General features: G+C 42.2%; 1 protein-coding gene across 1 annotated transcript in view; it reads right to left on the bottom strand.

Moving 5' to 3' along the window:
- LOC147748024 (cytochrome P450 2D15-like) overlaps positions 1 to 18,756 on the bottom strand; it is a 404,801-nt gene that overhangs the window by 321,297 nt on the left and 64,748 nt on the right. The gene's annotated exons all lie outside the window — the stretch shown is intronic.

The raw sequence follows: 18,756 nt of genomic DNA, 5'->3' as shown, positions 1-18,756 counted from the left end.
TTTAGCTGCATAGTGCCAACATAGGCACCCTTGCACGAAGTTGCCCCTTCCTGCACATAAACAATCACTACTGGCATTTTGCTCTTTCTATGCGTGCTGCATTCTGCAACACACACACAAAAAGCAAAAACGGGGAGAAATAAAAGTATTTCTCATCATTTCCCCATTCTAACGCCTTTTCTTGCATGGCTTTAATTTTTGGCGCTGCCTTACATTTACACCTCCTTTTAAATCTGGAGCAGCGTCAGAAGCAATGTGTGTTGCGGTGGAATGCCCACAGCAGCACTGACTGCACTGCCCTTTCACGCTAAGCGATGAGTGTAAAGTGGCCTTATTTACAAGGCAGCGTTAAGCCACAAAATGTGGCTTAGCAGCACTTTGTAAATATGGAAAAGGGCATATCTCCAAAAGAACGTCGCTAAAAGTGATGCTGTGGTGGTGATATCCCCTTATAAATATGCCCCTGAGTTTTTATGTTTGGGCAAAAGCAGTGGACTGGAGTGAGCACCTTCACCAGAGCCTAAATGAACATTTTAAAATGTCCATGTTCATTGTGACAGATAACTTGTCCCAAGGGACCTTTCATTTCCACTAAAAATCAGTCTTCCATATTACCACTAATGTTTATGACAATTTCTCTTTATTGACCAAAATAACCTTTGCAAGGCATGGCCAACACTCCAAGGGTGCAAATGAATCCTAAAAAGTGAATAAGGATGCACCCTGAGAATTGTAACATATCATGCTGAGAAAATAGATATGATCTCAACTCCTTGAAGGATTGCAGAAGAGAAGTGGGGTGCACAGGGTGGACTTGTCCAGATACCTGAGAGTGTTTGACTCCTGACGTGGGCTACATTCAGTTAAGTAGGGTGAAGTAATCATGCAGGGACTGTGTTTCTATGTTGAGACACCCTAAATGACGCTGCAAGTAGACATAGTCACAGGACACCTGTTTGAGAAATCCTGTAGGAAAAAAAATTGAAAGCTTGCGATATCGCTGCAGAGAATCAGTGTTTATCAAGGTAACTGACTTCAACCAAACCATTCAGCATCTTCAAAGCCTCGTGTTGACGGTCTCTAGTAAAAACGATCTGGAAATTCCTCAACCTTAGTAAAATTTCTTTTGATTTCTATTTTTTCTTAGTATAGTTATAATTTTTTGTCCCTTTTAAGTAAATGAGTTCTTATCACCAGAACATCATGTGCCTTCTAAAGGTTTTGGCTTTGATTTTAACCCATTTGAATACGTAAGTAAGTAATATATTTATTTGTATATGATTAATTAAAATCTTTACAAAAATATAAAATGCCATATAACAGTACAAATTATTTAAAATGCCATATAACAATACAAATTATTTAAAATACAGCAGTTACTATTGTCAATTCAAGGTTGTTATTAAGTCCCAATGAGTCTTTCAAGTGTGCTTGAATCTTTCCTTCATTAAATCAAAGAACTTCACAACCTGGCAATTCAGTTTAATATCGCTGGAGGAAAAACAAAGTTTAACTGCCTGCCTACAGGTCCGAACGGCATGTGATCTAAAAAAATGTAGCAACAGCTTGGGCCTTGAATACAAATGGGTTAAAAGCTAGCTATTTCCCCAAAAAATGATGCAGCTGACAATTGAAACCCTGTTACATTCACAAACCCTGAAATGTAGAGAGTTATAAGAGTTTTCGACCACACCTTGGTATTTCCGTATGTATTAAACCCCTTTTGTGAGTTCTAAAAGCCTGTCCAACTCACAAAGGGGGGAGGGGGGTTGTAAATCATCCCTATTTGCAAATAGGTGGTGTGAAAGAGATATTGCCTCCTAATCGCAAAAAGCAGTGACGTGTATCAATGGTTTGAGACTGAAATTGTGGTTCCCACCCTTTGAAAAGTTATGGGCCCCTCAAAGGGTGTTGTAAATGACTCACAAAGTTGAAGCTGTTCTCATGCCATTGGGTGTTTTTGGTAGTGGTGGCATCACTGAAACTGTTAATTTGAAGTAAACGATATGATGGACTGATCTCCTTTCACTGAGATAAGATCCTCTGCCATGAATATGGCATGAAAAGTATAGACTATATCATGTGTTACCCTTATGTTAAGCTGAGCACTTTAAGGAGATCCATGCAGTCAGGTGGAATTTAGATCTGGTAAAGCAGGCATTGAGGTCTTTTAGGTTGCATAGATTAGAGTAGTCAATTATGATATCTAATACAGAGTACTGGAGGGTGTTAGTGAAGGTTGTGTTATGAGAGGTGGTCAGTAGATTAGAAAGAATGAGGTGGTAAGGTTTGGGAGTGCTGAACATCAAGTAAGTAAGGATTCACATTCTGGTGCTAGGTTATTGGTATAGGAATGTCCCCTGCATGGTGTACAGCCTTGTCCAACAGTCCTGCAGGTATCTGGTATCTTGTTTATTGGATTTCCACCCCAGCCTCATGCTAATCTAGTTTTGCACAAAGGCCTAGCCCTGTGTCTTCATGTGTTTCTGGGTCTGAACTTGCCCCATACCTGTTGGGGCATGTCAGCTTTGCTCTCCATACTGACAGAGACCTATTGTTCCTGTCACAGGTTGAAGCATGTAGCACTGTGGCAGTAGCATGTCACATTTTTAGTGATCTTAGTGTGCCAGACCCTTTTTACTGGTGTCACCGGGATGTAGACTACTGACCCAAAGGTGTAAAGTTCCACTGCAATAAATGAACCCTGACCCCTGCACTGATATCCTGAGTCCTTGTGAGTATGTATGTATGTTTGTGGTCTGTGAGTGGCATACATTGTGAATGTGTGAGTGAACAAGAGAAGGAAATGCCTGTGGGTCCCATTTTGGAAGGCCCACGCCTGTTCATGTGAACAAGATTGAGGTGAGATTATATTTTCAGATATACTGATTACTGGCCGGTGTGGCTGTGGTAGTAGAAGTGCAGAGTGTTGACACCTCTTTGTGCCTCTGTTGTGGCCACTGCAGCCTGGACACAAACCTACTCTGAAGAGCATCACTCTAGACTAAGGTGGATTCTTGAAGACAGCCTAAGAAGGCAAAATGGCTCAAGACCATAACAAAGCTATTGAACAACGAAGAAACAAAAAACGGATGTATGACGTTACAACGCAAACTTTTACATCTCATACCATTACAACGCGATTTTTACAACGCAGGATCTTTTACAACGCATGCCTTTACAACGCATGTCATTACATAGCAGATGCTATTACAACGCATGCCTTTACAACGTAAGTATAGGTAAGTATATCTTTTGAAAAAAATTGTAATTAATTAAATTAAATTAATGTAATTTAATTAATTTAATTTAATTAATGTAATTTAACTAATGTAATTTATTTAAATTCGTTTTTTTTAAAACCCTAAAAATACCCCTGTACCCCTTAAACCAAACCTAGCCCTGAACCCTAAAAATACCCCTGTACCCTTTAACCCAAACCTAGCCCTGAACCCTAAAAATACCCCTGTACCCCATAACCCAAACCTAGCCCTGAACCATAAAAATACCCCTGTACCCCATAACCCAAACCTAGCCCTGAACCCTAAAAATACCCCTGTACCCCATAACCCAAACCTAGCCCTGAAACCTAAAAATACCCCTGTACCCCAAAACCCAAACCTAGCCCTGAACCCTAAAAATACCCCTGTACCCCATAACCCAAACCTAGCCCTGAACCCTAAAAATACCCCTGTAATCCCATAACCCAAACCTAGCCCTGAACCCTAAAAATACCCCTGTACCCCAAAACCCAAACCTAGCCCTGAACCCTAAAAATACCCCTGTACCCCATAACCCAAACCTAGCCCTGAACCCTAAAAATACCCAAACACCCCAAAACATATACCTCAGTACCCCAAAACATATACTCCTATACTCATACTTATTTTTAAAAATTACTTAAATTAATATATTTAATTTATTTTATAAAAATACATTAATTATTATATTTATTTATTTTTAATATTAATTAAATGTATTAAATAAAGTTAAATAAAATATGAAATAAAATTATATACTTACCTATACTTACGTTGTAATGGCATGCGTTGTAATAGCATCTGCTATGTAATGTCATGCGTTGTAAAGGCATGCGATGTAATGGATCCTGCGTTGTAAAAGTAGCGTTGTAATGGAAGTGCGTTGTAAAAGTTGCGTTGTAATGAGTGTTTCCCCAAAAAACATACCATAGAGCTTTAAGCTATCGATCGCTCCCTCTCATAGACTAGGAGCTGCAATGAAGAGACCAATCTATAAAAACGGTACTGTACTCATTCAAGCAAAGGACAAGGATCTAAACAATGTTTGACGAATACTTCACCACTCTGAAAGAACAAGTCCCTTACTTCACTTGTCCAGGAAACAAACAAAGTCCCTGTGTGGATACAATTACACAATGAAAACATGTCACACCGAGAGCTGACCATAGGAAGTTACTAGATCCTCAGAGGTCAAATCCTTCCTCAACAAAAGGAGCAGAGATGGACAAGGGGTTCTTCACACTTGAATGACAAATCACCTACTAATTGTCACAATCCCCAAGAAATAGTCTGAGAAAAGATGAGACAGCCGGCTATGCCACAAATTAAAGGGGATTATTCTACTACATCCAAACAAACCACCATTCACTGCTACTAACAGCTAACTCTCCGAACAGCTGAAGTTCACCACGTCATCTAATAAAAAGCCTGATGGTCCCACCCCAGGATAGGAAAAAAAGCTAGAGGCATAAGCAATGCTGTATCTAGATAATGGTTACTAAGATAATAGATGTTGATTTACCAAACAATCAAACCTCAAGTATCCTGAGCACATCGCTCACCCCCCCTGCATCAGCAGAGATCCCAGATCCTCTGAATACAAATTACAATAACCTACTACAATTCATTTCCAAGGCTAGATTTGATCTGACGAATATTGCGAGCCTCACAGAAAACTCACTCTCCAAATTGAAGAGTATTCAAGAGGCAGTACTCTCACTACACAACAATATAAAAGCTACACAAATGTCTCTATTGAACAGACAACATTGGCCACGCAAACACCCCAATTATCTATCGGATGAGGAGACACAAGCCCTACAGCAATCCTACGAACCGACTCAGACTACAACTAATCTACACACCCAAGAACGATGAAAATTTAATAAGCGCAGTCCCAATCAACGCCTTCTGAGAATTAAGGCCCAGTAACAGAAAACTAAACATGAATAACCTGAAGATAATAATGCTAACCACCTTGAATCAAGACACTATTCTGGATACACAGAAACCGCTCACAGGGCTACTAATCAACTGCCGCTCAGCAGTGAAATACGTGTCTGACATCTTATCTTGAGTCAGGAGATCAACATAGCGATTCTAACTGAAATCCGGATCACAGAAACCTCCTCGCCATGTTTGGATCTATTGGTGCCTCCAACTATAAAATTGTGAGGCTAGACCGGCTAAAGAGAAAAGAGGGGAGTATTGCATTCATTCATGGCTCAGAGCTCTTGTTTACTCCATTACCTTCCAACCCTTTTAGCTCATGTGAATACCTTGCACTTTCCATAATAAATACAGAGAAACAAATATGCAAGTTCCATGCATTCTATCACCCACAAGTCAAAAATTAACTTTTTATGGACCACTTAATAGAGATCATCACAGAAAACTTCTTCCCACACTCCAATGACCTCCTAGCTGATCAATACTGAGTCCAAGCCTGCACATTTCCAACTCACTTGAAAGGCTTCATGCCTGACTGGATCATTTCCAAAGAAAAAGTTGTGAACTTCACCTCAATCATGCCTTGCAACTGGTCAGATCATCACATAATAACTTTCCAAATTCCAGGAGTAATAAAGATAAAACTTGCTCAACCAATCAAACCCAAACAAGGGGTAAGGGACACAAAGATCGGGGAAAACAAGAAGCTAGCATCGCTGTGTAGGATGGATCTTCCCCCTCCCAGAACTATGACAAACACTAGCGAACTTATGGAGCATTACAATGTGAAGATGTCAGTGATAATAGGATGGTTATTTCGGGGAACGTTCTAGAATGGTTCAAGTCTACTTGAGGAACAGAACACAAAGATTTCTATAGAATAAAAACGTGTTAGCATCTTCCCGCATTCAGTTCCACAAGGCTCGACCCTCTCCCCTTCACTATTCAATCTATATGTACAACAACTAACAGATATGCTCCGCCTTACTAACATCTCTTTACACATGTATGTTGATGACATCCATACTTACATTAAGATTTCTTCTATGGAGGAGATCAAAACAATGAAAATGGCATTAAGGGTGAAGATGCTATGGTTAACAAGCAATCAGCTGAAACTAAACATGCAAAAAACTGAATTTTTCCCACCAAAAGCCAGACCATTATAAAAGAATGAACCAATTTGATCACCGCACTTAACTGCACCTGAGCATTGAGGAGTCAACCAAATCACTAGGAATCACACTAGACCAGAGCCTGAACATGCAATAACTCATCAACTCGTTGGCTAGAAATGCACGATTTCACCTGAACTATATTAGGAAACTGAAACCATTCATTGAAACAGCAGACCTCGAAATAGCAGTTAAGGCATTAGTAATCTTGAGGACGACTGAGTACGGATGAACAACATTGTCAGGGCTTCAAAGATCGCAACAGCTCCTCTAAAAGCCTGCCTCAACACATCAACAAGGCTTATAACAGGTTAAAAAGTTTGACCACATCTCTCTTCACCTGAAAGCGATGAATTGGCTACCTTTCGAAGCCAGAATTCAACTCAAATTGTTGTGTATCACATACATACACCACCCCCTTTTCTGAATTGTGTATCGCATACAAAGCGTTACACTTCAATTCACTAAGGTATCTAGCTCAGAAATTGGAGATTTCTGATGGAAGCAGACAGTTCAGGGGCGCCAGAGGTCTAGGGTTGAAGCCACCAATTTTCCTGCAGAAAAAAACTTATGACAATGCTGCTAGAATCTGGAATTGGATAAATCAAAGCATTAGATGGTTACCTAACTCTGCAAGATTCAAGAAAGAAACCAAGATCTTTCTAATGAGCAAATTCCTACCATAACCATTACAGAACAACCTCATAAGATTCCCCTAAAACCTCTTGCTTAAAGACTCAGGAGCATCTCTTGCTAAGGTCCAATTTCACTTGTTTTATATAGGTTCTTGCATTCCTTTATGCTATGGTTTCGCTAGACTTACATTCTGTGAATGTGGTGGAGTGTTGGTTGCTAAGTGAAGTTTCTGTTACAATTTTGAATTGGACTTAAATGTGATAAATGCTTTCCAGAGTAATGTACTGAAGAAAAACTGGTCACATCTTCTACTGTGAAGCGCTCCGGGACCCTCTAGGGTCAAGCAGCGCTATACAAAACACGGAATAAATAAGTAAATACATGATAGAAGAAGTGATTGAAACTGGTTCTGAAAGTTCAGATAGAGTATATACATTCACAATTTACTATACCTGTAGAAAAATGAAAGCTGTTGACCTACTTCTTCCAGTTCCAAGTTCTCTTCGACAAAGAAGGGGATGTTCCCAAGAACACCCAGGGGACTACTTTGCAACCTGGGCTGGTGTTTGCCTAACAGCCAGCTCTCCAGAGGTGAGGGGTCATCACCTGGAGCCTGACCTGAAAGAAGAAATGTTCCTTGTCCTGGAATGCCTGGAAGCTCCTGTCTGGTAAAAGAGGGATGGAGCTAGTCAAAACTGCAGGAGTGGACTACTTGAGTGGCCAACAGTAGTGATAACTAGTGCTTTGGGTTCATCTGACAGAGACACATGGAATCATGCCTGGTATGCTCCAAACTCACAGCCAGTCTCTTTTGCATAAAATGGGGGATTCATGGCACTGCAGAAGTGTGTCACCCTGCTGACATTGCTGATGCAGCTATAGAACTTGTCCAAAAGTGGGCCTGAGTGGTCTGCACCCCTGAAGAGAAACTCATGACACTCATCAAGTGTACCTAAATAGATTTTGCTGGTGCAGGAATGGCATTTGTCTAAAGTGAGGCCAAGTGTTATGGGCCGCTGAAGAAAAGAACTGTGTAGGCCCCTGGCACTTGTCCGGTACAAAAGGAGGTGGAGATGGGCAGAGCATCTGAGCCAATCAAACACTCACACCCAGTCAACAAATCTAGGCTTAATCCATCACCGTTCTTTAACCCACTCTGCCACTCCGGTTCAGACATGGCCATATGCAAATCAGTCTGGCCCTGTGCCTCATGGGAACAGTCCAGCCCGAACTGCCAAGCCATGCATTCCCTGGACCGAAAACAAGCTTCCTAGGACCGGTTTCTGCCATTACAGCCGTCTTCAGTCTGCTTGCTTGAATCCAGTGGCAAAGTGAGCAAGGGACTCACGTCTGAGCATACCATGCCAACTTATGGCAAACAAAGCGGTACAAAAGTAGGTGGTGATGGATGGAGCATCTGAGCCAATCAAACACTCACACCCAGTCAACAGATCTGGGTTTATTCCATCACCATTCTTTAGCCCACTCTGCCACCCCAGTTCAGACATGGCCATATGCATATCAGCCTGACCCTGTGCCTCAAGGGAACAGTTCAGCCCGAACTGCCAAGCCATGCCTTCCCTCCACCGGAAAAAAGCTTCCTAGGACCGGTTTCTGGCATTACAGCCGTCTTCAACCAGGCTTGCTTGAATCCAGTGGCAAAGTGAGCAAGGGACTCACGTCTGAGCATACCTGCCAACTTAAGGCGATCAAAGCGGTGCAAAAGGAGGTGGTGATGGACGGAGCATCTGAGCCAATCAAACACACACACCCAGTCAACAGATCTGGGTTTAAACCCATCACCGTTCTTTAGCTCACTCTGCCACCCCAGTTCTGACATGGCCATATGCAAATCAGTCTGACCCTGTGCCTCATGGGAACAGTCCAGCCCGAACTGCCAAGCCTTGCCTTCCCTTGACCGGAAACAAGCTTCCTAGGACTGGTTTCTGGCATTCCAGCCGTCTTCAGCCAGGCTTGCTTGAATCCAGTGGCAAAGTGAGCAAGGGACTTACGTCTGAGCATACCCTGCCAACTTATGGCGAACAAAGCGGTACAAAAGGAGGTGGTGATGGACGGAGCATCTGAGCCAATCAAACACTCACACCCAGTCAACAGATCTGGGTTTAATCCATCACCGTTCTTTAGCCCACTCTGCCACCCTCAAGCAAGCCTGGCTGAAGACGGCTGGAATGCCAGAAACAGGTCCTAGGAAGCTTGAATCCGATCCAGGGAAGGCATGGCTTGGCAGTTCAGGCTGGACTGTTCCCATGAGGCACAGGGTCAGACTGATTTGCATATGGCCATGTCTGAACTGGGGTGGCAGAGTGGGCTAAAGAACGGTGATGGATTAAATCCAGATCTGTTGACTGGGTGTGAGTGTTTGATTGGTTTGGATGCTCTGTCCGTCACCAGCCCCTTTTGTACCGCCTTACACTTGTCCAGCATGTGCTGTGTCGACTACACGGCTAACACTGAAGCTACTGAAATGAGGCACTTTCCACTGCATGCCTGAGGTACTGTGCAGCTGAGAGCTGATGACTAAGAGTACATTTGATTGGATGAAGCAAAGGCTGCTGCACTAAAGCATCTTCAAGCATCTCAACTGAAGGACTCGGACCTGAGATCAGAAGAGGACTCAATTGCTGCCTCAACCCAGGGAGGACCAAGCCACTGAATTGATAACTCACCCAGTCCACCCTGAATGCGTCCCTGCAGCAACCTGTAACCCACTTAACATGAATGCCATTTGCCTAGAAGACAGCTGTACTCTTGCTCATTTGTGTCAATTAGGGTGACGACTGGATAGGAGAGCAGAGCACTTTAATATTAAACTAGCATAGTGTACCTAGTCACCTAATCAACTAGTGATTTACTGACAATGGGTGCAATTTATTTCCTCCATTTTTGCATCAGATGAATCCTTTGGATTCATTCCTCTGCAGACCCTAGAATTCGGCCAATCTTGCCTCACTAGTACTTACGAGGTGTTATGACTGCCCCCTGTTGGGGAACCTTAACTCTGTTAACTCCTCCCATTTAGCTCATATGTGGGCACCATTGATGCATTGACTTTAGGGGCCATTTCAGCAGACACCCCCTTTTTTCCACATTACAGAAAACCTGAGCTCTACCCTCTGATTCAGTTGTCGCTCTGTTCGCCAGCCTGCATCCAAATAATTTTAGTCCTGATGATGATATCTCATTCACCACTGAGGTCGACATACCACTGATTAACCAACACATAAACTTGCCAACCACTTATATTACATACACTTTTGAGTCCAAGGGTAATTTGTTTTTCTCTTTATACACTTGTTACTCCTTCACATGTGTCACACCGTGTGATCACTTTTCAGAGCTCTTAATTGTTAATTGTTGAGTACTAATAAATGTACTTAAACAAATTTCTATCTGGTTGGTTGGACATTACGGTCTGAAGGTTTGATTTTTCCTGTTGGGTAACTTATGTATCTGTATGTTGATAAATTCATGAATTGAATTAGTCTGAAGAGAACTGTTGTTTTCTGTATCACAATAACTGATCTTGATTCTTGATTGGCATATTTGGTCTACCCTTTTGTTAGATTACTGCCAAGCATGGACACTGCATTGTCTTGCAAGTTAGAAATGATGAAACCCTTTTGGCTCATGATGGACTCTGTAGAAATGTGACGTAAGAGTGAAGCCTGGTTTAAAAAGTTGAGCTTGCGGTTACACACAGGCAAATTAAGAAGTGTAACACTAAACTCAGTGTGTGGTGTACTAATTTGCGAGTAATCAGGCTGGCAAGAATACTAAAACTAGCAACAAGTTCGGGGATAATTAACCTGAAGATCAACAGTGCTCTACCATAGAGGTTGCAGTTGGTCCAATCAAATTGCTTGTGCATGCTACATGTGTTGCAGTCGAAGTACAGAACCTACTCTTTGAATTGAAAGCACAACTCCAGCTGTTGTATTGAAGTTGAAAACAACAAATGCGTTGCAAAGATATCTACGTGGCAGTCACTGAGAACCTGCTGGTCAGACTGTTTAGCATATATTTAACCTCAATGGATAAAATAATCAGGGACCATGGCTTCTCGCTAGTATCGTATGCTGAGGATACTCATATCATTATCTCCATTTCATCAATGGGGCAGACAGATTCCATAGCTGAATCCTGAATTTGATGCATAATAACTATTTAAAGCTAAACACGAACAAGACGGAGGTCATAGAATTCAGAAATGGACCTCCTACCTGGACCCAATCATGCTGGCCAGCAGTGGCAGGCACTTGTCCTGTCCATGCTACCAATGCGAGAAACTTGTTTTTTTATGTGATGCGCAGCTCAACTTCTCAGGGCAGATTAATCTGTTGACATCAGCCAGTTACTTCCTTTTAAAAATGCTACAAAAATCCTACCTATCCTGCCAATGGTGTTGAGGAAAACGGTTGTGGCGGCTCCCGCCTAAACTATTGTAACACCCTTTACCTAAGCGTCAACAAACGCCAGCTGTCTAAGCTTCAATCCCTGCAGAATGTGGCTGCGTGTATCCTGCTAAACGTTCCAAAATACAGTCATATATTCTGGTGCCTTTAGAAATTTGCACTGGCTTCCAGTTAAGCAGCGAACTGAGTTTAAGGCACTATGCCTGGTATATAAAGCCTTATATGGGGCGGGGCCAACAACTACCAGAAATTATTCTATTGGCATGCCCCCTGCCGGATGTTAAGATCTGCCAATATAGCTCTGGTCCACTTCCACAGAGTTAGGAAGACCAGATGGGGAGGCAGATGTCTCTCTTCTCTGGTAGCTAAGCTTTAGAATGACCTTCCACTGAATATTAGGCTTTTATCATCCAGGTCTTAGTTTAGGAGCCAGGTTAAACCTGGCTTTCCCCTCCCGAGTAGCGACCAAACACGTTCTAACTTCTGCAGTTTCCTGCTTCCTCCAGCGCCAAGATGCCTTGGCATTCACGTGCTATATAAGCTCTTATTGTGCATAAACGCACTGCACTGCTGTGCCAGCTACAGTCAGAGGTAAATACGGAGTGTTAATACTAAAGGCATAATACAAATAGCTTTTCAAAGAGCAGCTATTGATAATCACAAATTTCAAGATTACATTACAATTAGAAAGTGGTGAAGACAAAGAGCATGCAAAGAGCCACAAAAGGATAAAAGTACTATTTACTCATCAGAACCTTAGTAAAGTGAGCTGGTACAACCGCAGCGCCAGGCGCCGCAACAGGGGTTGTGTTTTGCAGGTGCCCCACACTCACCACAATCTCCTACATCTTTGGAATAGTGAATGGTACACATGGAGGTGACTACTGAGGTAGTCTTTCCAAAATGTATTCTGGATGATCCAGAGGCCAGCACATCTGAAGGTCTTGGAGATGGCTCACACAAGCTGGTTCAAGATGAAAAGCCAAGGGAGCTTGGGAGAGCACCACCCTCAATGTCAGCTACTTCCATAAATGGCTACAATTCTGGCGTTTTCCTGAAACCACCACCACCGTTTGATACCACCAGAAAGAAAATTGTTGGCTATAGATTGACTGCTTGGAGGGAGACATTTGATGATTTCATTGATGCACTTGAACTGACTGATAAGAAAAAGATGATCAAGTATCTCAATAATCGTGCTTGCGATGTTGTAAAAGAAGTCATAAAGAAAATGCAGCAAACTGACGAATAAGGCACATATTGTCAGATTAAAGAAGTGTTGAATCTCAAGTTTAATCCAATACCAAATGTAGATTATGAACGATACATCTTCAACCACGAATGCAAGAAAGTTGGTGAAACCATTTCTGAATTTGTAGAGAGACTCAACACATTCATCAGACATTGTAAGTTCAATGAATTTAATAATGAAGAAGCTATATGTTTGAGAGTTACCGACAGTTGCTTGTCAGATTCCTTCAGAAGACGAATACTGAGAGAAACTCTTAGTCTGGAGTGAATGTTAATGGCTGCTAGAGCTGAAGAGCATGCTGATAGACAAGCTGCTGGCATGGAAGCCAGAGGTGCACAGAATGAATCCATCATGAGTGAAAAGTAAGCCAAAACAAAAGACTGGAGGACACAAAGTGATGTCTACAGGTAAAAAGAAGCTGTGCTTTAGATGTAGATTTTCATTTCCACACAAAGGTAAATATCCCACTTTGGGACAGATATGTAAAGACCATGGGAAGGAGAACAATTTTCTGATGGTTTGCAAAGCAAAGGAAAAAGTAAGTTCAACGTTCGACGCACACCTACATGGCCAAGTGTCGGCATCAGTTAAGACAATTCCACACTGAACGAAGTCATCTTCAACCAGTTCTTCTGTATCAGTATCAAGTTAAAGTGCTGAAATTATTGTGCCATGTCAATGTTTACCTCAGGAAAGTGAGCATGTTTGTTAGGCCGCTTGGGAAGAAAAATCTCAGTAAAAGAAGGATCAACATGCCAAAGTACCGAAGTCATTCAAACATTGTCCGAAGTTTACACTCAAACTAAATGGTTGTTTGATACCTTTCATTATTGACAATTATGCATTGTTAAACATTATACTTGAGGAGAAATACAATGAATTATCTCCATTGCTGCAATTTACCCCATCAAATCCAAAGTGTATACATGGGCTGCATCGACGCCTTTAAAAAGTCAAGGTTCATTTGTAGCGACAACGAAACACCAGAAAACAAAGGTGCAAGCACCAATCCATGTGCTTCCAGGCACTGCGTCAAGTGCCTTTCTACTCATTTTCAGCACAGCGGCTGTTATGGGACTGATTTCCATGAATTTCAACATGCTCACCACGAAATAGTAAGTCAGTTCTCTTCGCTATTTCATACTTTGGGAAAGCTTAAGACTATGAAAGTAAAGTTACATATTAATGAGGATATCCAACCTGTTGCTCAGAGACATAGACAAATTGCTTTTCATCTGCAAGAAGCTGTTGAAAAAGAACTTGGATCACTACTTAAACATTATATTATTGAGCGCTCGACTGGTCCCATGCCATGGGCTTCCATCAGTAGAAGAGCCTAAAAATACAGTGAAGGAGCTGTATGCCTATACGTTGACATGCATCAGGCCAACCAGGCAATTGAATGAGAATGACATCAAGGTCCACATATTGCTGACATGATAACACAATTAAATGGTCCAAAGATCGTCTCTCGCCTTGATTTAAATGAAGGGTATTATCAATTAGAACTTGAAGAAGATTGCACGTAAATTGCAAGCTTTTCTACAAATGTTGATCTTTTTCGATTCAAAAGACTACGTTTTGGTGTGTCATATGCTGCAAAACTGTTTCAAGACCTTATTTGATGTATCATACAGCTTGTCATGAATATGTTCATTTACAGCGATGGCATATTGGTTTTCGGAGGTACACAGAAGTAGTATGATAAAGCTCTTACACAAGTATGTTCACTTGCTGAAGCAGGTTTGACTTTGAATGCAAACAAGTGGGAGTTCCATAAGACAAAGCTACAATTATTTGTTAACATCTTTTCTGATTAGGGTATAAAAACAGATCTTGCTTAAGTAACAGCGCTGTAAAATGCTGATTCCCCACAAGATATTTCTATGCTGTGTTCAATTTTTGGCATGACCAGTTACTGTTCCAGAAGATACTAGACTTTGCCACTGTAAGTGCTCCGTTCAGACACTTGACGAAAAAGAATGTTTATTTTCATTAGTCACATGAATGTGAGAAAAGCTTTAAAAGAATTAGATAAGCCAATTAAGATTATGCCACTGACATGGTATACTTTAATCCGAAGCTTCAAACAGAAGATGTAGCCCAGTTGGGTTAGGCAATATCCTTGCACAGCACAGCGGACACCCGAACACTCAAAGGCATGTTGTGGCATATGCAAGTAGAAGTTTGTCTCAAACAGAACGTGCTTACTCACAACCTGAAAAAAAGCTCAGCCATGGTATGGGCTTGTAAACATTTCCATGTATTCCTGCACTGAAAACCTTTTACGCTCATAACTGATCATCAAGCTTTACTGTCTATTTGGCAATCCAAAGGCCAAAATACCTCCTTGCATTGAACAACAGGGACTATGGTTACAAGAGTATAATTATACCATGATGTATCATTCATGGAAGGATCAGAACCCTGCTGACTACTTTTCCAGAGTGCCTATACAAGGTCATGCTACTCTATCTAAGACGTACAAAAGGGGGTGGTGATGGAGGGAGCATCTGAACCAATCAAACACTCACACCCAGTCACCAAATCTGGGTTTAATCCATCACCATTTTTTAGCCCACTCTGCCACCCCAGTTCAGATATGGCCATATGCAAATCAGCCTGACCCTGTGCCTCATGGGAACAGTCCAGCCCGAACTGCCAAGCCATGCCTTCCCTGGACCGGAAACAAGATTCCTAGGACCGGTTTCTGGCATTCCAGCCATCTACAGCCAGGCTTGCTTGAATCCAGTGGCAACGTGACCAAGGGACTCGCGTCTGAGCATACCCTGCCAACTTATGGCAAACAAATCGGTACTAAAGGGGGTGGTGATGAAGGGAGCATCTGAACCAATCAAACACTCACACCCAGTCAACAGATCTGGGTTTAATCCATCACCGATCCTTAGCCCACTCTGCCACCCCAGTTCAGACATGGCCATATGCAAATCAGTCTGACCCTGTGCCTCATGGGAACAGTCCAGCCCGAACTGCCAAGCCATGCCTTCCCTGGACCGGAAACAAGCTTCCTAGGACTGGTTTCTGGCATTCCAGCCGTCTTCAGCCAGGCTTGCTTGAATCCAGTGGCAAAGTGAGCAAGGGACTCACGTCTGAGCATACCCTGCAACTTATGGCGAACAAAGAGGTACAAAAGGGGGTGGTGATGGAAGGAGCATCTGAACCAATTAAACACTCACACCCAGTCAACAGATCTGGGTTTAATCCATCACCGTTCTTTAGCCCACTCTGCCACCCCAGTTCAGACATGGCCACATGCAAATGAGTCTGACCCTGTGACTCATGGGAACAGTCCAGCCCGAACAGCCAAGTCATGCCTTTCCTGGACCGGAAACAAGCTTCTTCACCACATGGAATCTTCTAGTCGTAGTGAAGTCTGCCGATGGCCACTCTTTCAACAGTGGAGCATTTGAATATAAAGCATCAAAAGAGCACACCATTGTGGCCGCAGGCCAACATACTTGTATAGAGTTTTATGACTACAATAAAAGAAAGCAGTGCAGCATGGTACTCTTGAGAAGCTCGATTTGAAAACTATGTTTCATTTTACCTGAAGAGCTCATTGTTCAACACCTTATTCGACCACATGTGAAAATCTTGAGAAATTGATATTCGAGAGATCTATGAACACCAATTTACCTCAATGGATCAATCAGAGAAAGAAATATGAGAAAGAAAATCATGAGAAGCACTTAGTGAACAAACAAAAGATAAAAGCATATGCTGCGAAGAGCATCATCTTTAAGAAAGAAGATTCAGTGCGAGTATCACAGAGGCAAAGAAGAAAATGTGATTCTCCATTTGATGCACAACCTTTTCAAGTAGTTTCTACCAAGAGACTCATAGAGATTGCCGAGCACCATGGGAAGTCTATTACCAGAGACTCTTCTCATTCTAGGCATATAACTACTTGTTCAAGAGACCTAACTATTGAAGCAGAGACTGGGTCTGAAAGATCGGTGACTGCTGTTGCCTCCACACCCTTGATGCAGATCCTGGACATTGGTGATGATAGTTTCCAGTTTCCAAGAACAAGATCAGGTTGACAAATTAAAGTGCCAAGAAGATTGATTGAGGAGATTTAATTTTATATGTCTATCTATTTTTAATTTGTAAAAATATTGTAAGAGGGAGAGATGTAGTGTCTTGCAAGTTAGAAATGATGGAACCATTTTGGCTCCTGATGGACTCTGTTGAACTGTGATGTAAGTGTTAGAGAGTAATGCAATAAAAGCTGGTTAGAATGTTTAGTTTGCAGTTGCACGCAGATTAATAAAGATGTGTAATACTAAGCACAGTGCATGGTGTAGTCATTTGCGGGTACCCATGCTGGAGAGGAAGCTACAGACACAAATGAGTTCCATTGCATGTATTGGATCGCAGATGAAACAGTTCACAGATATCAACGCACAAGGTGTAAAAGCATTGTTTCAGACCTTTTACATCAATAAACATGGAAATGGGAGCGGCTTGGAACTACAATTTTTATGCTCCACAATGTCAACAATACAGACTCACAGTGTCAATGTTGGAGTGCAGCAGACAAATCCATTGACAAACTTTACAGCACTCATTTTTGGTTACTGATAATGGAATGCAGATTATCAGGCAACAAATGTACATATGCTGCCTTTGAGGACAACTGATGTGAAAGAGGGCTTCTGGTCACTGAGAGTAAAACAACCGCAGAACTGTGCAGTCCCAAAGAAGAGTTGGGCTTTATGAGTCTTTAAAATGTACAGGATACCTTGAAATTGAATGCATGATGCCTTGTAATTTGCACCATACACTCTTAGGGGCAGATTAGGATTGCGGTTTTTCCGCCACCGCCGGCCCGGAGGATGCGGAAAAACCGCAGCGGACCCACCAAAGACCCACCGCCACATTAGGATGGCTGGTGGGTCCTGGTTTCCGTCCGCAGCTTTTCTGCCGCAGTTGGCTTACAACCGCAGCGGAAAAGTTCTAATATGGTGACGGTGTCTCTCAGACACCGTCAGCCATATTAGGATGGGCTGTCAAAAATGCTTTTCCGCGGCGGGTTTTCCGCCATGGAAAAGCATGTGTAACTTCACTGCGGGGGGCCGTTGCGGGTCCCCTGGGTGAAGGGGGGGTGGGGGGTGCACATAGGGGGGTACCTATGGTATAGAGTTTTATGACTACAATAAAAGAAAGCAGTGCAGCATGGTACTCTTGAGAAGCTCGATTTGAAAACTGTGTTTCATTTTACCTGAAGAGCTCATTGTTCAACACCTTATTCGACCACATGTGAAAATGCATTTGTATGCAGAAATCGGCAGGCACCGCATGGTGCCTGCCGCTTTCTGCATACAAATGCAAATGCAAAGTATGCATTTTTACCATTGCGGCGGATGCAGCTTGAAGTGGCACCCGCCGCAATGGTAAAAATAGAGGATGGCGATCACATCCTAATTGCAAAGGAGGGAACTCCGCAGGCCATGCGGAGGTTCCCTCCTAGTCTATGGTGGCGGACAAACTCAGGTCCGTCCGCCATCATAATTGGCACCTTAGTGCTAATCAGTCAGTGTGCCATGGCATGCAAGGATGTGTTTTGTTTTCTGTAGAGTAATCTGAATGTGATACATATGCAGGGTTAATAAACAAAGGTTCCCGCTTAAACACGATGTGATTTCCTTTCAAGTGTTTGCATAAAATGCACATGACACTGCAAAATAAAATATTTAGGGTACTATAAGAAATTTCTGGATTATACCTCCATAACTATCAAGATTTGCCGTATCAGTATCTCAGTTTAAATGAAGATAATTCTGTTTCAATAACACTCATGATTGTGAAAGTCCAAAGGGTCATAGTTTGTCTTGCAGCTAAATTACTGTTAATTCCAATGTGCAGTCTATGAAAAAAGGTTCAAATGTGCATCCAAAGGGGTTTCTCGTGATCACATACAACAATATCTTTTGTTTTTTGGCGCATTGCAACTTTATTTTGTTGAAATGTTTATGTGACCTTCAATTCGACATACCGTATACAATAAGTGTGTCAGCTCCTGGGTG

This window comes from Lissotriton vulgaris, chromosome 1_1 (genome assembly GCF_964263255.1).
Source record: "Lissotriton vulgaris chromosome 1_1, aLisVul1.2, whole genome shotgun sequence".
NCBI classification, from domain to species: Eukaryota; Metazoa; Chordata; class Amphibia; order Caudata; family Salamandridae; genus Lissotriton; species Lissotriton vulgaris.
This window is presented reverse-complemented; position numbering and strand designations above follow the sequence as displayed.